General features: G+C 43.4%; 1 pseudogene; it reads right to left on the minus strand.

The window, feature by feature from the left end:
* Positions 1–428: 428 nt before the first annotated feature.
* On the minus strand, positions 429–3,009 carry LOC127294494 (WD repeat-containing protein VIP3-like; annotated as a pseudogene).
* Between the last annotated feature and the right edge of the window lie 8,407 nt (positions 3,010–11,416).

The raw sequence follows: 11,416 nt of genomic DNA on the forward strand, positions 1-11,416 counted from the left end.
CTTAGTTATCAACAAGTCTAATATCACAGCCAAGACAACGATTTGCATTGTTCTTCCACGCCAAAAGAACCAAAATGCAGATAGCAGAAGTCCTTGAATTCAAAGCCAAGAGCTCGCACTTTGCAGCATCGCATAACAACACTGCTAACATGATCTTCTGAAGCCAAACAAACAATCAATGACCCGGACGAAGTCACAGGTTAGCAGACACTGTCGCAATGTCCCAGAGAGTTCAGACCGTGAACATGCCATACGGCGATCTTCCTAGGCACAGCGACGTTTACAATCTTGCAAGGTATCCACAGTGGCTTCAGCGACGCTTTCTTTTATATTTCCGTTCATATATACAACTGAATATAAAAGAAACCGCGGCCCATAATCTTATACATTTCATTTCTATGCGCTCAGTTAGCAAAAAGCAGACGGCATAGCACAAATAAGGTCGAAACTGAAATAACAAAGCCGTGATCACTGGCAGGAAAAGGGATGAGTTTACAACTCGCCAGCCTTCCAAACGCTGCTACAAGTACTTGCAAGTTAGAGGGTTGATCAGCGTCGTACAACAAGTCATCCAGACTACATGGCGAGGTAGATACTAGCTGTCCATAAGTCTGTAAAACTAGGAGTAATCGTAGAGGGAGATGCTCTTGTCGTCCGAGGCGCTCGCGAGCCGTCCCGCACGGACTCCTTCCCCTCCCGGCGGCCGGAACGCAACAGCCCAGACCTGGTCGGAGTGGTTGCTCATCGTCTGCACTGACGCCCTCGCATTGATGTCCCAGAGCCGTACGGTGCGGTCGCTGGAGCCCGTCGCCACCGCCATGCCATCCGGGCTCACGTCGATGCTCAGCACCCAGCTCGCGTGCCCAGACATGGCCCCGATGAGGCCCTTCTCCTTGGCGTCGTATATGTGGATATGGGAGTCGTCACAGCCGGTGAAGAGCACATGAGGATCCACCGGGGAGAACACCATGGACCTCACTGGCATGTGGTGGCCCTCCAGATGGTGGAGAAACTTCATACGGACCGCGTCGTACACAGCTATTGTGCCATCCATGGATCCACATGCTAAGAGCTTGCCATCTGGGCTCCACGCAACTGAAAGAACAAACTTGCCGCTGCCAGTCTTATCAGGCGAGCTCCCTCTGGGCGTGGAACAGGAAGGCTGGCAATAGGCTGCCACTTCTCTGTGTCCCAGAGTTTCACTGATCCACTGCCACCACCAGCTGCAGCCAGAGCAACACCCTGAGAAAGAACACATTTGATTGATCTGTTAATAACTGGACCTGAGCAACGAGCATCCAAATAACGTGATTCCTTAATAAAGCAGGATAACTCATTCACAGTTTTCCTTCATATGTGCCACCTTATTGATTATTACAGTACAATATTATATTGGTAGTCAAGGTTTCAAACAATCATGTCAAAACCAAAAAGACTGCACATGGAACAAAATCAGGTGAAACTAGTTTTTGACCTTGCAAGCTTTGCACCAGGTACGACTGATTAAATACGCTTGGTCGAAACATATTTCCTCCGTCCCAAAATAAGTGACTCAACTTTGGCTAGATAAGGATGCATCTAGACGCATTTCAACTATAAATACATCCGTATCTAGAAAAATTTGAGTCACTTATTTTGAGACGGAGGGAGTATTAAAATTTGATCCCTAACAGCAAGGCACACTCACAAATCATGGAACAACAATCATTTACAGTTACCAGCTATATGCCGTCTTTGCAATTTCCAATGAGGAATAGGTGAACAGCATAAGAAAATAATGTTATGTCACAAAATCCAGTATTGATCTTGAAAGTAACCATCAAGAAGGCAATAGGCACAGAGCCAAGGACAGACTGTTTGGCACATAAATTTTGTAGCAATACTTGCATACCGTCCAAATGCTGTACATTAGTATTGGTTAACCAGTTTAATGAGGCCCCAGCTTATAATAATGAAATATGAACTCTATCCACCAGTAATTTAAACGAACAGTTATCTGCAATATTCATTCAGGACCTTAATTTACTCCAGAAAGAAAGCACAAAACATAATCTTCAGAGTGTAGAAAATATAAGCTAATAGGTTGAATTAAAAAATGCACACACTTGACAACAAACAACAATGGTCTATAATCAGACTCAAAATAACTTTTCTTACTTGTAAATTTACTGCAGTGTTAGTACATAAAACAAACACCAAGGATAACGTGCCGTAAAATGCAGGCCAGTGCACCTCACTAAACAAGTTCACGCTTGCTTGTTTTCAGGTACCTTTGTAAAAGAACTAGTCTTGTCCCTTTCTCAATTTCACCACGAAATGCAAATCAGGAAATGCACTCTAACAGCATTTGACTAAAGCCCACAAATTACTTCAATTTCACTTCCCAATTACATTAGTAGAAAAGCAAGGAAACCAAGGCAGTGCTTTGATTGTATTCTGTGCTAGAATCAGGCAAAACTACCAAAGCATCTTAATAAAGAAGCACACCTTTCAAGCATCTCCCAGTCGAGCCTACTCAACCGCAACTTACGAGCAGAGAGGTCACGCAGGCATACAGGAAGTCAGCGCCTTACCTTAGGGTGGAACTGGACGCCCCAGACCTCGGAGGGCGGGGCATCGAGAGTGGCGACTGAAGCGCCGGAGTCGACATCGAAGACGCGGATGTAGCTGTCGAGGGAGACCGCGGCAGCTATGACCCCGGCCGGGTGCGCCGCGAGGGAGAGCACCCCGAGCGCGTGGCCCCGGGCCGGCGGCGACGCGGCGGCGAGGTCGTCGGGGCGCCAGGCGCGGACGGTCTCGTCGAGCGCGCCGGTGAGGAGCAGCGCCGTGGGGCGGTGGTCGGCAGCAGGGACCCACGCCGCCGCCCAGATCGACTCCTCGTGAGCCCCGTCCACCGACTTGAGACCGGCGAGCTTCATTCTCCCTTCTCTCTTGCTCTGCGACGAACGAAACCCTAGGCGTTTGATCTGGTTGGTGAGGGCATATGGTAGGGGAGGGGTTCGTGGGTTTTGGAAGAGGTTTAATAATAATAAAAAAGGAAATCTCACGGAATGACTGGGCCGTTTTTTTTAGGGGAGTGTATGGGCCGTGTTAATTGTATTGGATCCAGACCCACCACCTTGCAAAGCCTTCTCTCTAGGACCGCTCTCGGCCCCCATCTGTTACCCTCTCCTCTCCGGCGTTGGCCAGCGTAAGACGGACGACAAACCCCTTCTTGTACATTTGTAGTGGCACAGAGCTCGAGTTTGGCGCGATACCAATAGATTGGAGTGCTTGCCGGTGCATACGAGCTTCATCCGACAACTCTTGGTAATGTTTATCTTCTTCATGGTGCTCCCATGATCGAAAGTAGAGGTGGAGATCGTAAACATCTAAGACATCTCCTTCAATAAGCCAAACTATCCTCTAGTCTGGACCTGGAGGCTTGGGGCGTGTAGATGGCTTTGGATTGGAGTCTCGTTCTTTCTTTTTCAGCCATCAGGGAGAGATGTGGCATTGTCGTATGTTTATCTGCATGACGGGGTGATCGAGTTGTGTTCTTATGGCGTTCCGCAATAGAGGACTCGCAATGACAACTTTCCTCTTGCCTCCGCTTCTTATGGTCGGTAGGCGGCCCTCCCCAACCATGTTATAGTGGTTGCTCAACCTCCTACCTGCATGCTGCGGCGGAGAAGGGTCCGAAGAGAGTTGATTGCATTTTCCATTTTCATTTTGGGGTACTTGGTGTAAAAGTGAAGGTCATGTTTGTAATTTCCTTTTCTTATTGGACCTTTCTGTAAATTAAAATCCCAACTCTCTGATATAAGTAGCTCTGGGTCCTTCGGACCAACCCTTATTCATTTTTTATTGGGTCTAGTGGTATACAATATGTAGATCTAGCCCTCATGATGATTTTATCATTTAAGAAGTTATTATAAACAGAAAATGGTGCCAAGAGGCCACAAAACTACTGATTAAAACACGAGAGCAGCTGACCTTGCTTTTCACAGTTCTGGTGAACGCATTTCAATTTTTTATTATTTTTTCACATGCATCCCCATCCTAATCCCAACATTGCCCGTGTTCTCATGGTTTGATCCCACCTAGCCTACCCCTAGCCCCCATGTCTGCATCATCACCACCGCCGCAATGGGCAACTCTATGATGAGGTCTTTGCCTCAGCCACAAGTGCTTCATCAATGTCTCTGAGGGTTGCGTCCTACAAATGCTCGTTCATCTTCATCATACCTCAGGTCGATTTTCTTGGTTTGGACAATGCCTTAGATGGTGGTGGTCGATTCCCTTACCCTGGATGATGGCAACATAACGATCGTAGGCGGCGCGGGTAGATGACATGAATGACTGCATGGGATGAAATGTGGGACTTCTCTTCCACGCCCACGCATTGCTCCAAGTCATGTCACATCTTGATCTATATGGGCCTCGGGTGAGCACTCCTCCCTATAAAGCCTCACTATAGCCTTGAAAAGCTCTGGTGCCAACCCCAGTGGTGACACGAGGTACATTCGGCTATCCACGGCTATCCACCATGTCTATCTGGTTGTCATTTCCTTGTGACCAGGCTCGTAGGTACTGCTTTGTATGCCCCCGCATCCTCATTTTTTCTCTTCTACTGTTACATGACATTTCTAACCACTTTCCCCATCGTGGTCCATGCCACCTTTTCCGCTGCAACCGGCTAGTTTGGGTTGGCACCAAACATGTGACAATGGTCATCTTCTCGGTTTTGCATGCCAACTCTTCACATTGCTTCTAGGTTGCCCACTGCGTCTATAGGTTGCCTCTTGTTGCTAGGTGCCCACAACTCTCCAAGCATTATATTAGCTTGATATCAAAAATGAATTAACCAAAACAACCACATGAGGAATGAAATAACACTGGCTTAACTACATGTAGTATAGCCTAGCTGGATAACAAAAAAAAATTAACGACAACCACAAGAGGAATGGAATAACATGGTCTTAACTACATGTGTAGCTCGATACCAAAAAAATTGAGTTAACCAAAGACCACAAGAGGAACGAAATAACATTGGCTTAACTACATGAGGTATAGTACGCCATTAGCTGGATAACAAAATCGAATCAACCAAACAGCCAGAAAAGGAATGTAATAACATGGGCGTAATTACATGCGGTATAGCCATTAGCATGGATTACAAAAATGAATTGAGAAAAGAACCTCAAGAAGAATGAAATAACACGGGCTTACGTACATTTGGACATGTGGTATATATAGTCATTAGCTGGATAATAATGAAAATGAATTAACCAAATAATCACAATAGGAATGAAATGACCTAGACATATCTATTGTCATTAGTTGGATAACGAAAAACTTTAGCTAGATCCTTAATTTTCACATGGGGTCAATTGCAAGGAACGCCTATATAACTACGCCAACCTACGCACATTCAGTTCCAAGAATTGCCCACGGCGCAGAGTACCAGAGAGAGAGATACTGCTAGAAGAGTAAGCTCGCAGATAGCGATCGATCATGGACACGAGGCGTGTCGCTCTCTGCTTTCTCCTAGCACTCGTGATCTTGCATGCAAACCCTACATCTATTGCGGCGGGTGACGATGGTTCGTGTTCCGATCCTTGCCGGATCCCATTTCACTGTGTTCTTTTCTTTTCTCAATTTGATTGATTGATTGACTCTTCTATGTTGCTGTGTTCATTCGCCAGGCAAGCCAGAGGTGTGCAAGTACAGGCAACCAGTGGTGCCGTTCTGCAAAGACTGGAGCTGCAAGGCGGAGTGCTGGATCAAGGCGAAATTGTTCCTTGCCCGGGTAGAGGAACACAGGTGCATCAAGGGCGGCTTACTGGGAGTGTGCTACTGCCTCTTTTGCGGGAAGCACTTGGCGCTCGACTAAAACATCCACTCCCACGGGACAGAGCTATTTGCTGTCCAGGAGGCACGAGGAACCCATAATTCATCGTCTTAAAAATTAGGCCAAGTTCGTCCTCGGTTTCTTAATTATAAGGTGGTGGTACCGTGGTCGTACTAATGCGTGGTTGAAAATTATATGTATATTGGGAGAATAAATTATGTTTTTCCTACTTCCTTGCTACTAGTGTGCACTTTCTTGCTTCAATTGATAGTAGAGTATGAATTTTTACAACATGACCATTCCTGACCAACATGCCGTTGATTTAATGCAGGATTTGAATCTGGTTTGAGCAGATTTTGGGACCTACCAACTTCTCTTATATTTTGGAAATTATTTTGCAAATATCTCGCTTAAATTTCATCAAATTGAAACAATATTTGACCAAATATGGGTTTCATTTGAATTTTGTCCAAGTCCAGCGCAAAAAATTGGTGAATATATATTTCAGAACCCACCTTAATTACCAAAGGTGCTCCCCTTTATTTGATACTCACCTACGGCTTTGATTGTTACTACTTTTGCAACACATTTCCATATATTACATAACGATCTGAAGTTTTGTTGAAATTTCGTTGAACTATTAATCCATATACATGCTACTCACAAATTTATACATGTGGCTAGTTTGGTAGACTCACGATTGATGCATCCAACATTCCACAAGACCACAATAACAATAGATGTGCTGATTAGACTGTCTCGCTCATCGCCACAAGACAATTATTACTTCCTGCCCAAAATAAGTTGTGTATAACTTTTAGTCAAAGTCAAACTTTATAAAATGTTAACAACTGTATAACGAAAATAACTTGTGCATAACTTTTAGTCAAAGTAAAACTTTGTATTACTAACCGGGAATAAAGGTACTCCAGCCCGGGCTCTCCAACGTCCCCACGTGGAGGACCTTAGTCCCGGTTTATAATGCAACCGAGATTAAAGGGGGGCTCTAGTCCCGCATTGACAGTCCCGGATGGCCAATCGGAACTAAATGTCAAACTTTGACTTTAACTAAAAGTTATACAACCGGGACTAAATGGGGGGGGGGGGGGCTCTAGTCCCGCATTGACAGTCCTGGATGGCCAACTAGGACTAAAGGCCATCCTAAACCGGGACAAAAGGCATGTTCTCTATTAGTGACATGTGCAATATGATATGCATACAACATAAAAAAATTCATCATGATACTAATAATACTAGTTTGTTATTACAGAAGTTGATACGTTTTGCTACTCCACACTATATGCAACATAATTTGGGAAGGAGTAAGTACACCAATGTTCAATTTTAACCAGCGAAAGAAAAACCTAGTTGTTGCCACTAAGAGCGCCCCATGGCCATAGACATGAGGCACTAATATCAACATGATACTTCATGAGATTTCTAGTGGTTTGGGTATGGTGTGTCTATTGGTGTATAGGTTCATTTGTGCACTTCACAACAGGATTGGGGATGCCGGTTTTAAAGAACGAGAAACCCCCTCTTAATAATATGGTTGTTCCTATGACTCCAATCTATAAAAAATACTACGTCTTCAAAGCGGATTTGCTCTAGGTCTCTTGGTACGTCGAATCCTCTTGTTTTTGAATATCCATAGGCACCTTCAAATCTTCAAGTTTTTGATTCTTCAATGTATATCCTTTTTCATCTGTGGTGTTTATTTATGTGCACTAGAACACCCAAGGGAAGGTAGTGTCACGGTCCTTCATCTTCATCTTTGTTGCAAAGAGATAGTCCTCAAGGGCATTTTGTTGAGTTCTTGCATTGGCAAGAAGATACGCCTTGATTCATTCGTTGATTGTTGTCTTTATCTCCATCTTCACAACAAATAGATCACAAGAACTGAAGTTGCTTGCTCATCAAGCAGATATATGTGTCTTGTGATCTTTGCTGATTGTTTTTGAGCACTATTGAGTTGCTTGTGCTTCAAGCTATTTGTTGCGCTTCTGAATTCTTCATGTGTTGTTCTTGAACATTGTTATGGATGGATTTGTCTTAAGCATATATATGTGCTTTAGGTTTCTACACTTAGTGTTGTCTTAAGCGTTGATTGAGGCCAATAAGTGAAGGTCCCCGCAAGTGTTGGTTGAAGCATTTGAAGCAATCATATCATTGCGCTTGTGAATAATTCAAGGGCTCTAGTTAATTGCTTGTTCATCAAATTGATGGGTGCACCTTGAATGCTTCATGTGTTGTTTTCTTCAATGATGGTATCTCTATAGCAAGTGGTTCCCACAAATTCTAGTTAATTTACTTGAAGCAAGCGGATGTTTGCACTTGTGAGTACCTTAATAGTTGTTGTCTTTTAGTGATAAACCTTACAAATGGATAGACCTCAAGATCATTAGTTGATTCTTGCATCAAGGCAAGTGATTAACCCCTTGAGTTCTATAACATCCCAGAACTTAGGACAAACACGGGGCAGATTTAGTAAAGGGTTGTGCATTGTATCGCAAAACGGGGGAAATTTTCGCGCTTAATTGCATAAAATCTAAGAGGGGTTGAGGTTTCTCTCTCGTTGCTATTAGGTTTAGAGTAACGAGAGTGCTATGAATTTTGACATTACCTCTTTTGAAACTAGGGTTTTGGAGAGGAGTTTGAATTGGCATTTGAATTTGAATTTCAAACATATATGAATATAAGTAAACAATAATTCAAATGAATTCATAATTCATAACTCAAACCAATATAACATTTATACAACATATTCCATAAATGAATTATAAATATTACAAATAGCTCCTAAGGAAAATTAGAGATTTATTGATTAATCACACATATTACATTGTCATTACACAATTCATTGATATTGCAATAAATAGGATCAAATACAAACCAAAATTAAGTAAATAAAAATAAAGATTACAACATGGATTATTTTCCTAGACTAAGTCTTCTAAAAATCTTCATTTGATCTTCTCCGTTCTTGATCAACTTGAAACCTGCAACATATACAAGGAAAATAACCAGATTTGTCCAGTAACAAGTGGCAATGCCACTTGGACAGTGAAAATAATTAGAAATGGCAAGATAAGCTCTGGCTGGGGGGGGGGGGGGGTCAAGTCCCAACCAAAGCCAAAATTTGGCCACATATCTTTTCTCCATGACACACACCATGGTGAAACCAGGGGAGGACACCACATCAAACAACCAAGTGTGTGCTGTCGACCAAACACAATATCTAGTGATTCTATAAGTAGCACAATAAGTAGTAGATAGGGATGAACTTCCCAGGAAAAGCGGCCTCACATTCATCTAGTTCATCCATCCCAACCAAACTAAGCCAAGCAGTGAATCATGGTGACATAAGTCAAGAACATCCGGGAGCTAGGAGTGAAGGGCCAATTGATCAAATCAACCAAAGAAAGATCTTCATCAACAAAACAAATCATCTAGGAGCTGGAGCAAGGTATAACTAATACCTGGAGTGGATCCAAAGATCCAATCCATCATAAGCATGCTCATACACACACCTGGTGTGGAGCAGATGCTCCATAGGGATTAGTCATCACTTGGTATAGACCAAGTGATGCTGGCAAGAGAGAGGCCAGACCAGTGCTAGTAAATCTATTAGATGGACATGCACAAGTAAACCAGAGTACCCAGCTATGCAAAGTATCCAGATAAACCAGTCCTAGTGACCAACTGAATCACCTAGCACCACTTAGTGTTCAAAACCATCAACAATACCCATTTTCATCAAAATAACACCACATCGCATTCATCTACATGATTCCCGACTGTGGATATTGTTATTTTCATAAAAAACAAACCAGTAAGGCACTTTAGTTTGCAACCAATGATAGTAGCACGTTACTGAGGTCACAAAACAAGCAATCAAGCAACATAAGCAAGCAAGCCACATAGGCAAGAAAGTCATTACTACCTGAAGAGGTTCAAACATATATTTACTTACAATTCAATATGGAAATCAAATAAGTATCATTGAATTTAACTGAATCACTACCAACACATGGTTCATCAATTATAATTGACAGAAAACCACCACAAAGCAACAACATGACCTGCACAGGTAACAAGGCTATCATATATTGCTTGTCAAGTAACTAGAGAAGCATAACTCATTCACTGAGCACATACAAGTGAAATAGCATGACGGTAACCACCATCAAAGTGTAGAAACAACACATATGCGTCATTGGTATAGAACCAGTAGCACCACAAGGCACATATACTAGATGGGCATAAACCAGTAAGCATCACAGCTCACCAACTGGTGACAAGCAATTTCTGGGAGGCTTAGCCAATGGATAGTGCTTCAGACAAGCAACAACAAAGCCTAGCAGTATTGTAGCATAGTAACCAACAACATCATAAGCTCCAGATGGAACCATGGGAGCAGATAGAGCCAGTATAACCTAGTAGCAGTTGCACACATCAAGTACAACATGACAATACAATCAACTGGTGTGCATAGGAACACCAGATGAACTAACAAGAGTAGGAGCAATATAGAATCATGGCAAGGCAAATAGAGAAACAACAGCAGCAGTTTAGCAGCACACGCAATGGCATGACATGGCTAGTGGGCAGTAATGGGCTGCACCTGGCCAGGACAAGCCAAATAGAAAGGAATTAAACGCAGTAGCACTAGGAAGAGCATTCCTACATGATTTGTTGATCATCAAGAAGTAGGGGAAGAAGAAGAGCAAAGTAATTTCTTGAAGAAGCACAGAGGTGAGAGCGGCCGCAGCAGCTACAAGCCCAGGGAATATGTCGGCGTTACGCCGACGAACCCATCACCACCACATGCATCAGCAGGCCTGGAAACAGTGGCACAAGTGGCGCCACAGCACCACCTGCGCCGAGCCAATCCCCAGGTAGTCAGTTTGTTGACGGCAGCGGCCTCATCGCATTGGAAGCCGCAGATCGATGAGGAACCACCGCATGAGACTTGAACCCTAGATGCAGAGGGGTGGAGATCTGGAGAAGGAGGATACACGCGTCAAATCGACGCAGATAGAAGGGTGGAGCATCGTGAGAGGAGGCGTTTGCGACCAATGGCGAGGCCAGGGGTGGCCGAAGCTGGCCGAAGCATGGCGGCGACTGCGGCGGCGAAGCGAGTCTCCAGAGCGTCACGAGAGCTAGGGTTAGGGTTCGCGCGCGCGCGAGAGAGAGAGAGAGGGGAATGGACCGACTCGGTCGGTCTGGGCCGAACCGGTCTGGTTCAGTCACTGGTGGGCTGACCAGTGGGCCCAGGGGTAGTTTAGTCATTCCACTTTAGGATTTAAACCTTTTCACTTTTAAATTTAACTCTTCCACTTTAAAAATTGCAAATAAATCCAGAACAACTCCAAAAATACAAGAAAAATAGGAATAATTCATTAAAATTATTCCTTAACAAAAATAAAATAAGAAACAAGATAAACAACACAAATTTAAGTTCTAGAAATTTTAGAAATGAATTTCAAGTTAGAATTTAATATTTGAAATTTTCCTTCGATATAAAAATCAAGGAAAATTCCAAATGACTTTAAATATTTGCTAAATCAGATATTTTCGAAA

The sequence above is a fragment of the Lolium perenne genome, chromosome 4 (assembly GCF_019359855.2).
Source record: "Lolium perenne isolate Kyuss_39 chromosome 4, Kyuss_2.0, whole genome shotgun sequence".
Taxonomy (NCBI): domain Eukaryota; kingdom Viridiplantae; phylum Streptophyta; class Magnoliopsida; order Poales; family Poaceae; genus Lolium; species Lolium perenne.